The sequence below is a fragment of the Colias philodice genome, chromosome 28, assembly GCF_061535455.1.
Source record: "Colias philodice isolate Cphi_HAF_F1 chromosome 28, ilColPhil1 Martin Lab GWU primary, whole genome shotgun sequence".
NCBI lineage: Eukaryota > Metazoa > Arthropoda > Insecta > Lepidoptera > Pieridae > Colias > Colias philodice.
Window position 1 is genome coordinate 4,422,767 of NC_143113.1, and position 19,013 is coordinate 4,441,779.

At 35.0% G+C, this 19,013-nt stretch overlaps 1 protein-coding gene across 1 annotated transcript in view; it reads right to left on the reverse strand.

Annotated features, from left to right (window-relative positions):
• Positions 1 to 5,523, reverse strand: part of LOC149476336 (uncharacterized) — a 91,005-nt gene extending 85,482 nt beyond the window's left edge. Inside the window, exon 1 of the mRNA XM_089712397.1 lies at positions 5,041 to 5,523. The gene's annotated coding sequence lies outside the window, so the exon portion shown is untranslated. The remainder of the gene's footprint in view (positions 1 to 5,040) is intronic.
• Positions 5,524 to 19,013: the final 13,490 nt, after the last annotated feature.

The window sequence follows — 19,013 nt, forward strand, 5'->3', positions numbered from 1 at the left end:
TTCAAATAATTTACGTAATATAATTGATACGATTTAAGAGTAAAAAAGTTTTAACTCAATCGGTTTTGTTACTGATAAAATAATATTATTTAGGACTGATGTATTTTAGCAATTACTGGTACAATTCATGTTGCAGATAAATGAAATAGGTACATTAAATTTAATATTTCTTAACAATAAAGACAACGACTGTATGACTGGATAATTTTACAACCTATAATCTATATTCTATATCTATAAAGAATTATAGACAACATGTCTATAATTTTTGAATAACTTGTACAATGTACATAGTTGTGATTTGTAAACGCTTTTAATATTATTTCGTAAAAATAATTAAGTAAATATTAGAAACAATAATTTGGAAAATCCAAAAGTGCACGCCTCATAATTTTTTTTTAATAATTATTTATTAATTATTATTTTTGTTTATTTAATAACAATTAAACCACATCGAATCAGACCCTGAAAAATGAAAGGGTTCTATTCCTGAGCATACTCAAGCGTAAGAGAAAATAAAAGACTCGATTAGTAAAGTATTTCGGTCGCTATCGTGTTAACAAGAAAAAGGATCCGCACATACAGACACACGGACGTCCAAGACAGAACTTTTTTAAACTGTTTTTTAACTAGTTTAAATAACAAAAATGACATCAAAAATATCATGAATGTTAAAAATAGTGTTTTTTCTTAATATGTGTGTGTATGTATTATCTTACAAGTGCAATGTATGATACATAAAGACATTTTAAGTTTGAAAAATCAGATGTTTTGCGCGAAGTGACAGTAGTACCCACCTCAACGCTTCGCTTATGAGGCGTGCAATACCTTTTTGTTAATGGCCAAAACCAGGGTGGCCTTTACCCGCCATCATTGTGATATAGACTAAAAATCTCAACCAAATAGTATTAGATGAAGTTATTATAATATTAATAAATTTAACACAGGATAATCGCACACATTACCTGGTATTAAATACGATAATCGCATATACCAAAAATGGAACGCTCGTCCTAACATTTCACCGGGACATGAGAATGCATACAAAAACTAATTTTGCAACTTCGACAATGGCCAATGCGGGATATAATACCAACAAGCGATTTTGACCTCAATTCTTACGTAATAAACGTCATTATTGTTTGAATTTATTTGGCAATAAAAAGTCTGTGGTCAATACGACTTTGAAGAATTCGAAATTCTATATTGTGATTTCGAATTTGTCTTGGCTATGGTCGCTCTCTTTTTTTTAAATAAGGCTAATGCTTTTTTAGTGTTCCATAGATAATTAATAGAGGACAGTGTGTTCGTTTATAGCAGCTTTACTTTTAGACCAAGGAGTAAGAAATTTAAGTGTTTTATAAAACTCAAGTACTCTCTAACCGCGGTTCCGTTCCATTGTTTAATTTCAAGTAATGAAAGCAAGCAACAGTTTTCAAATTTGGAACAGTAATTTGAATTATGAAGAATTTTTCGCTTACATTCACAAATACAAAAAATGTCTATTAAATAGCTGTAGGTCATGTATTACTTTACTCTTTGCTGTAGGTCGACTAGCTTGTCACTGCGGTTTTCGTTTTACCCTCATATAGCTAGAATTTTTGTTTAAATAATACATTGAAGTACCTATACTTTATAATTCTATAAAATATTAATCATACGTATAAGTAAAAGGCCTAATATCAAGTCAATTTGAATCATCGAGCGTTAAAAATTGTCGTTGGCCATTTTTAGTGCCGTGGGCTGAGGTGTGGGTGGCAAAGGTAAGACCTTTACTTCCGTTACTTTAAATAAAAGTTATTGATGATCGAAGAGTAACTTCGTTTCCCGACAACTTTTCGTTAAATGTTTTGTTTAATCGTCTTTTTAATATGCGAATTTAGTACAATCAGGAATAAATTTATATGCCTACTGACTTCATTATGGTACCTAAGTAGGTACTTATGGTTTTTAAAAATTGTGTTACATTAGGTATGGGTATTATTAAATAACGATTTTCATAGCTCTTCTAGCAATGAATTTCTTCTTGATGTAACATAAGCGTTGTTATTCTGAACTTTATTGTTGTGTAAGTATCTGGTACCTAATAAATAATAATCCGATTTACTTCCATTATTGAATCAATAGAGTACCTACTTACTAAACTGCTACTCTACTTTTTAACCGCCTACACATAATATTATAACTTTATAAGCATATAACATAAATGTAAAAATACCTATAAGCTCGTTAATTATAATTTAAATTATAAATTACCAACAAACGTCTAAAATAACAGGAGTCATTAATAAAACAATACTTTTAACAAATTACGATAATCAACTAACAAAAAACTTAACACAATTACCGAAAACCGGTTCGAAAAAACGTTAAACCGAAGCATTAAACAAACGATTGGGCGAAAAATTTACATGAATTATTATTTTGATGAATCATTCTAAAAGCCAGACGATTTAAAAACGCTCAAACAGTTCGAATAAAGAACGAGAAAGGGACATTCCATTTTCGCCGTGTAATAACTTGAGCATCAGTCGTAAAAACTGATGAACTCTAGTCCGCCGTCTATAACGCGACAAATTCGAGATGATCGCAGTGTTACAGACAAGGAAAGCCTGTGTTCACACACTTGCACGCGACCGGCTTATAACTGCTGCTTGTATAGTTAAATGTTAGCAAGGCGCGGTCGTAATGCAATTATTTCATGCTTCATGTGTTCACCTTGCCATGGACGCGTTCATAAATACCATTTGCTTTATTCGCACTTTAAAAAAATTAAAATGTCATTTTGCATTGCGAACGCAGCGATAATCTGTGACTGTTCTTATTCAAAATTTACATATCATATTCTTATCTAATATGTATAGGTATTTGTAGCAGATAGTTATCTTACATAATTCTATTCTTACCACACTGTTATTATCTATTCTAACATACCCTTTTCGATAATAGTAATCCATCAAAGAATACTAATGTTATAGTGGTGTCAAATTTTGGTTTTAATCTACTTATATCGAATGTTTTTGTGCTTGACTCTTGGGCATTTATGATTTACGAAAATAATAGCTTCTAACGTATCAATCGAATATATAGCGAATTAAATATACAGTTCATGTGTTATCTTATTATGTAACTATTATCATATTTTATAATGTAATATGTAATATTTAATCTTTCGTAAAAGAGAACGCCCGCATGAATGAAAGATAATTTTGTTGACCTTGTGCATCTATTACACAGGCTACGATTAATATAATTTATTTCTTGATAAAAAATACCTGTTTTTTTTAAACTCGATAATCTGTTGGTATTCTTCGAATCATCTCGAGCCATCATTGATGAATTGATGTGCGTTCTATTTATAAATATTTACTTCCGTAAGTTTTGAAGTCAATACACACATACGTGTAAGTGTAACGTTTAAAATCACGTTTTATGACTAATGCATTTTCTCGGAAGCGTATAAATAATAAGAATGGTAAATAGAATACGTGTAAAACACGTACTTTCGTATTAATTACTACTTTCTAATTTCAATAACATTCAACCCGTTTCGGTGTTGCGAAACGTTTTAAAACATATTTTTGTGACATAATGCCATAATGCAATTGCAATACGTAGGGTAACGGCACCAGTGGTCAGCCAGGCACCAGTGATCAGCCTATTGCGTTGTTTATTGGCCATAAATATCGCTGTAATCAAAATAACCAAATCACGCGCACTTAAATAGAAGCTCTGTTTCGTTATTGGTTCATGCATCACGCGATAGGAGCAGCAGGGGGTCAGGGGAGAGAAGTAAACACGTTCGTACAGATGCTGTCCGCCGACAAGAGCAAAAGTGTCATGTCTGCAATATTTTTTGTTTCACGTGGTGTTCTTTTGAAAGGTGAGAAATAACATATTTTAGTATGAAATGTGATTGTATTTTATAGATAATAACTTTATAGATTACTTAGAGCATTTAATTTTATGAAATTTGATAAAAAATATTGTTTTTTTACTTAAAAATTTGAGGGGCTGACCATTGGATACTGATTTTTTATGAAAGATCCAATGGACAGCCCCTGGGGCTGATTACTGGGATTATTCCTAATTGTTAGAAAACCCAGTGGTCAGCCGCATTTCAAAATATTTTTTTCAAGCGGCTGACCACTGGGTCTCAATCTGTGGTCTCAATGATCCAGTATTCAGCCACGATGTTATTGAAATAATATTTTAAGTATAAATGCGAATGTTTGTGTTTAAATATATAATACTTCATGTTAGTTAAGTTTTACCTGAAATAATGGTATTATGTGTATTCATATCCAAAAGTTATTATTGTTCCCTTTTTTTCTAGCTAAAAATGCCGCCAAGACAACAGTATCCTCCAGAGAAATCCTCCGAAAGAGATCCTCCTGTGGTTGATTATAATTATATATATTGTAGATTATAGATACATCAATAATATTATAAACTAATACCGCTGATTTTTTTTTAAATAATTATTGCTGTTCTTATGATAAATAATAAGAAATTCCTAGAAAATAAGAAGACACAAAGAGATTGTAATAGTATGTTTAAAATAATATTTGTATTATGTACGATATATATTTTTTTGTGTTAAGTGAATCGTTGCTATAAAAATGTGATTAATATAGTTGATTTTGATATAACATTGTTTATTTTGATCTCATAATTAGTTATACTTACTAAAGGCTGAACACTGGGTTCAACAAGGCTGTTTATTGGTTTTTAGAGGCTGTTCACTGGGACACTGGGCCATTTTTTGTTTAAAATTAATTATATATTTTACTAAGAGAATTATTGTTTTTGATAAACGCTGATTCGAAACTACAATAAACAATAAATCCATACATGTTGTACGTTTTTTTATTCGACGATTGTTGTAGAAATGGCAAGTGTCAAAACTTCAAAAAGCTGTTATGAGGCTGACCACTGGTGCCGTTACCCTACAATAACTTGCACCTGGCGGTGCTATTTATAGAAACAACGAAATCAATCGCGTTTAACAAGCAAGCGAACATGATTGTATAGAATTACCTTAGCAGTCCAGCTATCGACGTTTATCTAAAGAATTTTGATGACACTAAACTTTCCCACGATCCGAACTGGCCGAATAACTAAAGTCCTTCGCCACAGAAACAACTAAAGCAAACGGAACGTCAAACGATTTGAATTAAGAACGCGATGGCCGCTAGCCACCACTAAAATTATTGATTTAGCGTTACAAAACAACAAAAGATATAAAACGGGCCGGCTGCACACCCCCGCGCACCGAATCGATCAGAATGATAATTGTCGCGCACAAAGAGTGACTACTCACCTAGACAAATGCACTAAAACAACAACACTATGTCAACAATGTTTTTTGGGAACGCGGTCCGTCACTGCTTTCACTGATCACTGTTAATTGTTTTTGTTGTTTAAATGGTTAATTAGTGCGAATTAAGAGCGATTTGTGTCGCGGAGACGCGAGCGATTCGACGGGCGCTAGCAAGATGGCTTCGTATGCCGCGTTGCCCCCCGCGCGTCGCGCGTACGTGCAATGAAAGATAGGTGACCGGTACACGCGGCGGGCAGAACGAGGACCCGTCCGGGGATAGCCGTGCCGCTGCGAAGGGATCAATCTGACGATATCTAAATTCTAAACACTGGCTTTGTGCGCGGCTCGTGCTGATGGATTATATTCATAGTTCTAAGTGCATATTACGCAAGTAATGTAGTTAGTAGTATCAATTGTAACTATATAAGGTCAGTTAAGTATTTATTGTTTTTTATTAGACTAGTAAAATTAAATGCAAATAATATGTTATTATTAAGATTATATTGAAAAAGTTATTCCTATCTCATGTGTACAAGATATAACAAACTCCTGTATCACTTTATTATTAAAGTGAAACTTTTATTACATCGTCTCAAAATTTTTGGTCTGTGTAGCGCATGTCGCGTGTATCGCGGCTGCCGAGTAGGTACACCGACCGACACGCGACATGCGCTACACAAAGCAGTGTTCGGAACCGTTCGAACAGTTTCACTTTTACCGTGGTTTCATAAAACCACACAACATTTTTTTTTCATAGTTCATAATTATACACTTTGATTAAAACCTTGAAATAACAACGTATTTAGACAACAAATCATTATATTCAACAAAAAATATGTTTGCTTAATGAATTCGCTGTATTTCAAAACATTTATATGCAAAGTGAGCTACGCAAAAATATCCGCGGACAAATCTCGAGACGGTCTGCTCTTGTGAGCCGCCCTCTCCCTTCACACCGCCGGCCCCCTCTGCCTACCGACCTCTTATATACTGCTCTCTTTACAACAAAAAAAAACAGCAATTTCCCAAATTCCCGGACCGTGCGCTCTCTCGCTCGTGGCGAACCTAAGATGGCCGACGGCCACCATTTTGATCGGAGATTATCGCTCGCAAAGCCTATTCGACGACAATTTGTTGCAATAACGCTAATGTTTTTAATGTATCGCACATGATTTTTGGTTGTTTTTTCGTGGGCTACGCGACGGTGGCCGTGTTTTTTTGTTTTGACGCGCCGGTTCGCGAATATGGCGTACGTATTGATTGAAGTCAATGACATAAGTTTAAATAGTAGCCTAACAGTTGTCTCTTTCGTTACCTGTTAAATAAATGACTTGAATAGCTTCACCTAGCTTTTCTATGAGCGTGTGGCGTTCGATCTCCGTCTCTAAGTTTAAATTTGATTATTGAAATGTATGTTTTGTATGTTACGCTTAGCGTATTGTTAATTAAGTATTTTTTTGTTTAGTAGGCAAGGCATTCTTTGTCGTTTTGTGAAGCCTTATCAGTTGAGCCAGCTGTTACCAAGATTAAACGCTTTTTTGTTAATAATAATGTTCGATAAGTAATACCATGTAATACTGAGAATTATGTAATTTACACATTTATGACACTGTTTATTATATTGGTAGAGACATTGAGAGACTTTAAATTTATCTTTGTGTAGGAAGTAATTTAGCAATAACGTGAATTTTCAAATAAACAAATTCTAAAATGGTTGGTACTAAGGTTTTAAGGTAATTAAAATTATGTTACGTAAAAAGCAAAAAAAGTGTATTAATATTATCAAATAATGTATAGCTTACCTATTTTATACGTTAGAATTTAGATTATGGCTTAAATTCAATAATTGTGAGCGTACTACCTACCTCTGTTATAGTTCTCCGTATACTTTAATTGTTTAAAATAGAAAATCTTAATGTTTTCTAATTTCTCTAGTAAATTATGTTCGTATAGTTGGTTGTGAATAAGTGCAAAAGTTATAGGTATCAGTGAAAAAAGTGGTAATTAATAAAATAGACACTTACGTAAGTCATAAACTATCAACACACAAACAGATCACTTAACTTTGTGCAATATAACAATACAACTTGGTTCGTGGTGCTGTGTAAGCAATATAAACGGATATTTATTATTTATGATCTTGAACTGTGAATTCACAAGTGTTTTACATCATTTATAAATAACTGTGAATAATTTTTTACTGGAAAAAAAAAAACAAGCATACACGAGGGTAACACGAAAATATTACGTCGTTGCTAAGAACTATTTTTATTAAAGACTATATCGAACAATTAGAATATAAATTTCAACGTTAGCAGTACCAGTGTCCGTAGCTGTGTCGATCGACACCCTTACTCGAAGAATCGTTAGATGCCAGTTCAAATCATCACAGAACATTTATAAAAAAAAAAATATGTTTTTTTTTTGAGGATTTTTTTTTTTTTTGCATTTATAAATAGTACTGTAAGGAACTATTAAGAAAAAGTAAGGACCTAGACATTTGGAAAGAAAAAAAGGAAAATAAGATTAACTTACACACTATGTCGAATGTTTGTAGTGGATGTCGAAACCTAATCAAAGGTTCTCATTTCCTAAGATGCTCTCTATGTTCTTTAGCGTATGATTTACAGTGCGCTGGAACCAACGATAAGAGATTTTATGCCATGTTACCTGAAAAGAAGTCTTCTTGGAAATGTCCAGCATGTCTAAGCCAGCGACCCAAACTGGATAACACCAATACGCCAATTCGAAACTGCACTAAACCTTGTGAGGACCTTGGTTCAACAACGGAACAAATGGATAATGTCACCCAAAGGATAAAAATAAGTGCTCCTAAACGGTCAGGAACTATTGCTTGCAATGACTTACCTGTAACTGAGGCCAGTTTGCGTGAGATTCTGAATACTTTTAAGATTGACATCGTCGATGAAATACAAAACGCCGTTGCTAAAGCAGTATGTGACAAATTAAGTGGCATTACGAAACAAATATCAGACTTTCATGACTCTTTAACCTTCTTAAATGACCAATATGAGGCACTTAAAAATAAACTGCAAGAACATGATACTGTTGTTGATAAATTAACTAAGGAAAATGCTACTTTATTAAGCACTGTAAGAGATCTTTCTAGTCGACTAGCCTATGCGGAACAGCATCAACGGGATAGCAATGTAGAGATTAATGGCTTACCCGAAAATCGCAGTGAAAACTTAATTAATTGTCTTACTAATCTTGCAAAAGTAGTAAATGCAGATATCATAGACGGTGATATAACTAACAACGTGCATGTAACTCGTGTGGCTAAAATCAACAAAGATGATAGTCGACCCCGTGCTGTTGTTGCTAAATTGCGAAGTCCTCGCCATCGCGATATTCTGCTGGCGGCGGTACAAAAATACAACAAATGTAACCCAGAAGATAAATTAAGCTCACACAACCTGGGAATTGGTGGAATTAAAAAACCAGTTTATGTTGCAGAACATTTAACCCCAGCCAACAAAATTCTCCATGCATCTGCTAGAATTAAAGCAAAAGAAGCGAGATACCAATTTGTTTGGGTTCGGAACGGCAAAATATATGTGCGTAAAAACGAAACTAGTCAAGCATTACAAATCCGATGTTTAGACAGTATAAAACTGATGACATAGTCTCCTTTTCTATATCCCCAGTGAATGTTGCGGTTCTTATTTAAATTTATAATAATGATTACCTTATATTATCAAAATGTTAGAGGATTGAGAACTAAAACTAATGACCTATACAAGAATATTCTGTTAAACTCATACGATGTTATTGTTTTAAGTGAAACGTGGCTTAATTGTGGCATTTCTAGCAGTGAAATATTCGATTCCCGTTATATTGTTTATCGTAGAGACCGTATTTGTAACAAAAAAACTAAGTTGGATGGGGGTGGCGTCCTAATAGCAGTAGCTCGGAAATTACAATCTTCTAGATTATTTAAATATGAAAGTGAATATGAGGATCTTTGGGTGAACATTACTTGTGTTATTAACGGTGTGACAAAAAACATACCTATTTGTGCTATTTATCTTCCACCTCCAACCAACTACAATGCCCTTGACAAATTTATTTATAATGCTAATAATGTACTAGAACATATGGAAAATGTAATAATACTAGGTGATTTTAACTTAGGAAACTTAGAATGGGCTTATGGTCAAGGCGGTACTTGTGGAATGGTTCCTATTGCATGTCACGGTCGTGTGGAGTGTGCTTTGGTTGATTTTATCAACTTAAATAACCTTGAGCAAATAAACAATATTACAAATCAAAATGGAAAAATATTAGATTTAGCCCTAACCAATATGCCTCGTTTTAAGGTATCTACTGCGATTGATATATTGACCAAACCTGATCCCCATCATCCGTGTTTATTTCTGAGTCTGGTATCTGAAGCACCTTCCACACTAAGATGTGATGACTACGTCAGCTATAACTTTTTTAAAGCCGATTATGATTGTATTGTGCGGGAACTGGAGAATATTGATTGGTGCTCCAAATTCGCTAACCTCGTTGATATTAATGATAAGTTAGAGGCATTTTACGACATTATGCGTAGTGTAATTGATAACCATGTGCCTAAGAGTAAAATGAAGAAAAGTAAATACCCTCCCTGGTTTACGTCTGCCCTAATTCACGTTATCAAAGACAAGGAAAAAATGAGGCTCAAGTATAAGAAATATAAAAATCCACGCGATTTGTTTGAATTTAATTTATTACGAGAACGTTCCCATAAATTAATTACACTGTGTCATCAAAATTATAAGTTAAAGATCGAAAATGCAATCTCGAAGGATAGTAAAGCTTTCTGGAAGTTTATAAATAGTAAACGCAACAATCAGACATCTTCCATACCTTCTGTTGTGTGCCTAAATGACAAAATCGCGACCAACGGCCCTGATATAGCTAATCTTTTTGCATTGCATTTTTCTTCTATATATTCTGAACCCTTATCAACTATTTGTGTTCAGAACAGCGAAGCTGCTTGGGATTCTTGTGCAAGGGTTATTGTTTCAAAAAAAGAGGTTCTTCTCAAGTTGAAACAACTTGATATAAATAAAGGTGCTGGTCCGGATCGAATTCCTCCTGTATTTCTTAAGCGCGCTGCTGTCGCAATTGCCTCCCCTCTCGCTATAATAATTAATGAGTCACTAAAACAAGGTATATTTCCTGAATATTGGAAAACCTCTACAATTGTGCCCGTACACAAGAAGGGTGACCTAGGTGCAGTCAATAATTACAGGCCTATAACTATCTTATCTTCATTATCGAAGGTGTTTGAATCGCTGATCTGTCCAGTTTTGACTCGATATTTAGATAAATTTATAACTCCACATCAACATGGCTTTAGGAAGGGTCACTCAGTGCAAACTAACCTTGTTAAGTTTTTGTCTGACCTGACGCCTGTGATGGACATCGGTAACCAAATGGACGTAGTCTACACAGACTTCAGTAGCGCATTTGACAAGGTGGATCATCTGACTTTACTCGCAAAATTAAAAAACTATGGTATATCGGGTCCTATTTTACAATGGATTGCATCTTACTTGGATAAAAGGAGTCAAGAAGTTGTTGTAAAAGGTTTCAAATCTAAAGTGTTTACTGCCACATCTGGTGTTCCCCAGGGATCACATTTGGGTCCACTTCTGTTCGTTGCTTACATCAATGATATCTGTGATTCTATCAAACATTGCAATTACGCACTTTTCGCTGATGACTTAAAAATTTACAAAACTGTTAACAGTTTGGCGGATGTAGCTGCTATCCAGAATGATTTAGGTAATATAGGTCAGTGGTGTAAAAAAAATAATATGATAATCAACTCTAATAAGTGCTCATTCATTCGATTTACAAGGAAAAAAGTGCCATTTAATTCGACATACAGTATCGACAATGCTCCTCTCCTTCACCAGTATGAAATTGTCGACCTGGGTGTAACCTTGGATAGTAAACTCAAACTTACATCTCATCTTGATACAATAATTAAGAAAGCTGCAAGGATGACTGGGTTTATTAAAAGAAATGCAACATCCTTTAAAGCATCCACAAAAATTGCATTATATAATGCACTCGTACGGAGTCACCTCGAGTTCGCATGTGTTGTGTGGAATCCCCATCACACCGTGCACTCGCAACGCTTAGAATCGATTCAGCGATCGTTCACTAGACATTTGGCTTTTGCCTCCCAAGGTATCACACATCGATGTCCATATACTGAGCGCTTACATTATTTTAAAATGATGACGTTAAGAGATCGCCGTAAATTACACGACCTGGTATTTCTTTTTAACTGTGTAAATGGTTTAACTACCTGTGAGGATATTGTTTCTGGGATCTCTTTTCGAATCCCGTATAGTTTACCCCGAAAACCGATTAGTAATCTCTTTGATCTACCAGTGAGTCGAACTAATTTAGTACGTCAAGCACCATTGCCTCGAATGTGCGCAGCATATAATCAAATTGTCACATCTATACCGGACCTTGATATATTCTTTGGATCTCTTGCACAATACAAACATAAAATTATTAATTGCTTGATTAATAATAATTGTAAAAATACTTAATTATAGATAACATTATTTAAAATAAAATTCATAAATAATTCTATATAATTTCGAGAACTATCTATTATTGTTAATGCTGTGTACACCTTTCATTGATAAGTACATAATATTAATTAATTAATAATGTTAATTTTATCATTGTCAAATGTATTTATTGTTGGTGTGCCAAATTAAAATAAATAAATAAATAAATAAATAAATTATGGCTTATAAGTTTATACTGAATAAAAAAATAGTTAAGTAAGTACTTTCCGGTTCTAAGTAATAAGCTTTATTATGACTATGAGATGTTATAATGTGTTTTATGAGTGCTCCCCTTTGTTCTTATCTTTCTCGGAAACGGTTCAACCATTTTTAGTAAAATTTTTACAGTTTTTTTGTTTGCTAATGAAGTGCTTGATACCTAAGTCACTTTTCAGATTTTATATGCGCTCTAATATGAAAAGGAAAAAAATATATTAACAACGATTTACGATAGGTACTTACATTAATAAATTAAAACTACCCGTTCATGTATGAATAAATATATTATACCTACCTACTAATATTTTGTTTGCCCGTATGACTAGGGAGATGTATCGAACTACTGAACCGATTTTAATGGGGCTTTCAACAATTATAGGATGGTAGAGTCAAGTTTGTAGAGCAAAACATAAATTTTATTGTAAGTTTCTCCTCGTAGGTACTTAAATAATTTTGAGGAAATATCAGTAGGTACTAAGGCCGTATCTTAGTATAGTGATAGTGGGACACCCTGTATATTCCGATTTCTGCTATAAGTTTAAGCTTGCATGGATGCTAAGATTTTAATTGTTGCCCCTTCACACAAAAGATACTGAACCGATTTGGCCCAAATTTGGCATGCAGATAGATTATACCTGGAATAACATAAAGGCTATTCATATGAAGCCATAAAGGTTGCTTTTTATCTGCATAATTTCGAGCAAAACCGCAGGTTAAAGTTAAATATAAATTACCTACAAAGAGTCAAACAAATGACTCTACTCTACGACTCTACATGACTCAACTGCAATGCGAAAAATATATTATTTAACTAGCGGTCTGCCCCGGCTTCGCCCGTGGTAGGTACATAAATTACGTTTTCTCTACATAAGAACCATCCTCGTACTTCAAGGAATATAATAAAAAAAGAATTATCGAAATCAATGATCGGAGAGAGCAAATTTCAAATATTGCAAAAATGTTAAAAATATGTCTTACACTAGACAAAGAAAACAAAGTCACATAATCGTGTTAGTTACATATTTATCTCAAGAACGGGTGGACCATTTTTCATGATTTTATTAACCAATAATCGATATACTTACTTAACTATAATAGAAACAAACAAAAATAAAATAGCTAAAACCAATAGTGTATCACAGGTAAGTAGCGAAGTAATTAAGTTCACCGGGTCAACTATAATTATGTAATTCTGCTGTTTCTATTGAATTAAATAAAAAAGATATAGGTCTATGTACCTACTCTTGTACCTACTATAATACTATTATATATTCTGTGATATAGGTATCTTTAATACAAATATGTATCTATACTAATATGTATATGGGCGGATGGCCATAATAAATATCTTCAGTAAATTATAATGTTGGTGGAAACAAATGAATCATCAATGTTACAACAAATGTTATGCAATCGCACAAATCTATGCGCTAGTAATTAGGGAATCACTTGATCAATCGCTTTTAATTAGTTTCGATACAACAATGCACAAGATTACTCGGAACAATAGCGATTCGTCGCAAACGTGGTGCTCTAGCCGTTCTTCGTTTGTAACCAAGCAACGTCTGCAGCCGACCATCGACGCGACGCTCCGCAAGATCGACAGTTGTCAAATCTCGTTCCGATGTAATTCTCATCAGCCAGTAATACTTCTACCAGCCAGTAATACTCCTACACGGCCATTCTGACTATCGACCGTCCTCGGGCGCATCAAATTGCAGTCCTGTAACAATAACACAATCCATCGGACGGGTATCTGTCAATATCTACCCGCTCGCCCATCCTGACAAGCTAATACGTCGTCGTCGTCTACGTCTACTACGTAATATTACGGTCATACAACAATAATTGTCTCAGAATGAAAAAGCGTGTGTCCTTTCGACCACTCATGGACCGGACGGCACCTTTTTCTACTCACACAACAAACAATGCACTCTTTATCGGCATGTCCTGTCCTTAGGACCAATTTTTACACAGTATCATTTGGACCGGACGGGTGTGTCCTTTCGACCATGTGCATGGACCGGACGACACTGTCCCTTCGACCACATAACACTTATGGTTGAATCGGATAAATGTGTCACTTCGACCAGCCGCTATCAGCTGCATGGCTCAGACGACATTCCCTTCAACTAATGAACACTTAAGGTTGGACCGGATGAATGTGTCCCTTCGACCAGCCGCTATAAGCGGCATGACCTGGACGACATTATCCTTTCGACCACCTTTCACACACAACAATACTCGATGACTGTTCTCACTCAACGTGCCAAAATAGTTAAGTAGACTTCATGCAAACAATGCTCACAGATTACACATAAGTTACGGATTGTCTTGCTCTGCATGAATTTCGACCAACTTTCGACAATTCATGTTCAATGATTTCACGATCTCAAATGTTATGTCACGCCACGCTTTATTGGGACCGTTTTAGATAATCGTTAGCAAACTTTTCAAAGTGCGCATCACACGCTCTACTTGCCCGTAAGATGCCCAAGATCACTGCGCACAGTATCTGGCAACTTACTAAGATAGCTCTATTTTATCAAAAAGCAAGACGATCCGCTTTTAAACAAAAAGGGGACTGACTCACCGGATTACGGCCTCAAGATGCTACTCGACAGTCGTCGTTCGCAGACATTAACCTCTTATTTTGTAGTAGCTATACCTCCTTTTTAACCGACATCATCCTCTTTCGTTATAATTTGTTGCTACGTGTCCAGCTCGACCGCATATGTAGCTGGTTACGGTCGCAATTTTCTCGGGAGCACGTGTTGCAGTTAACGGATTTTGTTGTTTAGTCATCTCAGAAGAATCTTCTCAAAGACGCTCTTTACAGTCGGCTTGCCGGTCTCCGGTCATTCAACAAAAATGCCATTTATCAAGAAATCTTGCGTCTGCAATTCTAGGTTGCTCGTTAATCTCCGATATTCTCTTTAGGGAAATGCCTCTTAAGATTCTAAACAGCTGAGGTTTGGTAGTCATAGTATATGCGTTTAGCTCACGGCGTATGAAACCATCCTTCTGACATAAGAGTTAAGACTGATATTATGACGAATTCAGTTATATGATATATCATCTTCTGGCATTCGGTTTTAGATATAGTTTCGATCATATTCCATAATCGCAGGCCAGCTACTGCTACGGTTTCTTTTGTTCCAATTTGAAAATGCAATATTTCATCAAAGTAGTCTTGAAATAATTTTGGTTTACAAAATCTGGCCATTAAATTTTGTTTTACAGTCTCCCATGTGAGCTCATTCAAATTTAACTTTGTCAAGCAAGAGGCAGCGCAGCCTTTCAGTGCATAGGTAATAGCCACAAGTAAATCTACGCTCTTTAAATTCTGTAAACTCTGTAATCTTACAACAACCTTCTTCATCTACGTCTATATCTTACGGATTAAACTCAACGAGTTTCACTGGACTAGACTGAGCGCTAGCAGTTACCATCGGCGATTGCGTCGTCGCTAACATCCGAGTAAGTAAGACTTCCATATTGCTTAGCAATTTCATGGCGCTATTTTCGTCAGATGGTTGATATTCCTCGGTCAGTAGCGCTTGGTAATCCCACTTCTGATATGGGCGGATGGCCATAATCATCAGAATCACCCATATCTTCAGTAAATTATAATGTTGGTGGAAACAAATGAATCATCAATGTTACAACAAATGTTATGCAATCGCACAAATCTATGCGCTAGTAATTAGGGAATCACTTGATCAATCGCTTTTAATTAGTTTCGATACAACAATGCACAAGATTACTCGGAACAATAGCGATTCGTCGCAAACGTGGTGCTCTAGCCGTTCTTCGTTTGTAACCAAGCAACGTCTGCAGCCGACCATCGACGCGACGCTCCGCAAGATCGACAGTTGTCAAATCTCGTTCCGATGTAATTCTCATCAGCCAGTAATACTTCTACCAGCCAGTAATACTCCTACATGTATGTATTATAAAGCTGAAAATTTTGTTTGTTTGTTTGAACGCGCTTATCTCAGGAACTATTGGTCCGATTTGAAAAATTCTTTCGGTGTTAGACAGCATATATCGAGGAAGGCTATGATTAGGCTATATATCATCACACTAAGACCAACAAGAGTGGACCAATGCTGGTAAAACCGCGGAGCACAGCTAGTATCTAATTACTAATACTTGTATACGTAGTATATTATTATTAGTCTGTGCTAATACCTATTATAGGAATCTATCTAATACATATTATAAAGGCGAAAGTTTGTAAGGATGTATGGATGTATGGATGTATGGATGTATGGATGTATGGATGTTTGTTACTCTTTCACGTAAAAACTACTGAACCGATTACAATGAAATTTAGCACACATATAGAGGGTAACTTGGATTAACACATAGGATAGTTTTTATCCCGGAAATCCCACGGGAACGGGAACTATGCGGGTTTTCCTTTGCAAACGCGGGCGAAGCCGCGGGCGGAAATCTAGTAGAGAATAAGGTTGGGTCGCCTAAGATCGGACGCATATGCCGAAAATTTTATACGTACTGTATTTTTTATTTTATTTCTCATGATTCGATGTCGTTTTTCTGTTGCGGTCAACTGTAAATTGATGACAAGAAAATATTGTTTAACCCCTAATTTTTTGGTTTGCGTAGATGCTATCTATCTAAGCAAATTTAGAGCCTAAAAAGCAGACTTTTTTCGACTTACCATAGTGAAGAAAATAACAGTTCGGCCGAAGATCGGACTATGTAGTATCTTCACTTCTATGCGTTTAATAATAATGTTAACATTAGGAAAACATCCGGACTTACGTCCATACATTGAGCATCAATGATTGAGTCAGGAAATTCCTCAAAAAAATTGACAAAGAAGTTTTTTTTTTTATTGCGTTTTTTTAGTCCGGTCTTCCCTCCTCATCCTAATTAAGTTTCTCAAACTTTTATCCTCCGTGTTCTAGGACTAAATAATGAAAATGTACCTAAGGTCTGATAGTCATAGCGTCATTGGATAGTTAAATATATTTAAAGTTAATAATTATTGCGCATTATTGCATAAGGCGCAGTCAAGAGCTAAACTTCGGTCCGATCTTCGGCATTGGGAGGGAAGATCGGATCTTGGGTTGTGAACGTCCTAGGCGTAATCAAAGTATACAGATGGAAAGAGGATTCGCTAATTCTGCCCCAAAATAATTAATTACATTATTTCAATGAAAGTACTCTCCACAATGAGCCATCAAAATTTTGTAGGTAAGATCGGATCGACGATTTTCGCCACAAAATACACCTTTTCTGCTGAATCACCTGTGTACACGTCCCGTCTGGTCGCTGGCCGGCTGCAGAGTGAAGAGAGGGGCAGAACAAAATGGCGGATCTAGTAGTGTTGGTAGCAGTAGAGAATATTGCCTAGTTTGCGAGTTATTCCATGCATCCGATCTTATGTCACATCCGATCTTAGGCGACCCAACCTTATTATGTTAGTGATAGTACCTATGTGTTTATTTTGATTTGTGTGCTAAGCAATACCGTGAATAAATTTGAACTAAACTCAAAATTCAAATTCAAATTATATGATGTTACTATTACAATATTAAAAGGCTAATACAATGTACACATTGCTTGGGTGTGCAAATATTGATGAAAAAAATAGTAAGTAGGTACCTATACTAATTAATTAATATTCATATAGCTAAGTATATATTTTTCCCTGTCAACCCAGGCAAAACCGCGCGGCTAGCTAGTCACAAAGCGTAACCAGTCAATGCAAACCATTTCCTTACATCTCATCTCACTTACACTTTTCTATAAAACATATGAGAAACAGCCGGCCATTATAAATAGAGCCCTGACTGCTTCGACAACACTCCGTTCGCACCGTATTTCAGTACTATACAGGGGAGTGAGGCAGGTCACATAGCTGGTCGGTACAGATCAACGACCTTAGCAAATGTATGGACACTCAGCTATTGTTTGGCTTATTGGTTGTTTCACTGCTTTTCTGTTTTACTCTGACTTATGATGGCATTAAAATGTTATATCACCCGTTATCTAGACTAATAATTAAGTTTTTAAATATAATTTTAATTGGTTAAAATACGGGTTGTTTCTGTACAAGCCGCTCGTCCCGACTTAAAAATATATTATGTAACTATGTACTTGAAAAACATATAAGTACCTATCTAGCTTTCTATTCATGCTTACTACTTATTTTTTGCCGATGAAGACGATTAAAATGTGGTGTATTATGTATTTAAGTAAGATCTAGTTAATGTATAATAATGCAATAATTATAATTAGTCAAATAAAATATCGGTGCTTTGCTTCCCTATCGATTATCTTAATATATATAAATCTCGTGTCACAATGTTTGTCCTCAATGGACTCCTAAACCACTTAACCGATTATAATAAAATTTGCACACCATGTGCAGTTCGATCCAACTTGAGAGATAGGATAGTTTAAACATGTAGGTACCACGGGCGAAGCCGGGGCGGACCACTAGTTTATCTATATTCTGCTGAAGTATTTCTTAGTAATGCTGAAGCAATGCAGGTAAAACTATGGGGCACGTCTTGTAAATAATAAATAATAATGCTCTACCGCTCTACGTATACATTAGTTTTCTATATCTACATAAAATTAAATTTTATTCATTTATGTTTTATAGTACAAAATCGTTCACACCATGAATAACTATTTTTTTTACAAAAAATCACATAAATTAAAAAACTAAAGCCATTTAGTTTAATTATAAAACAGACAGTTACAGTTACGTTTAAAAATATTCTTCTCTATAAAAACTGCTAAACGAACCTTATTATTATGTAATACAACAGTTCAAAAACGCTTGTAAAAGAATAACGTGTGTATTTAGTATATAATATTAT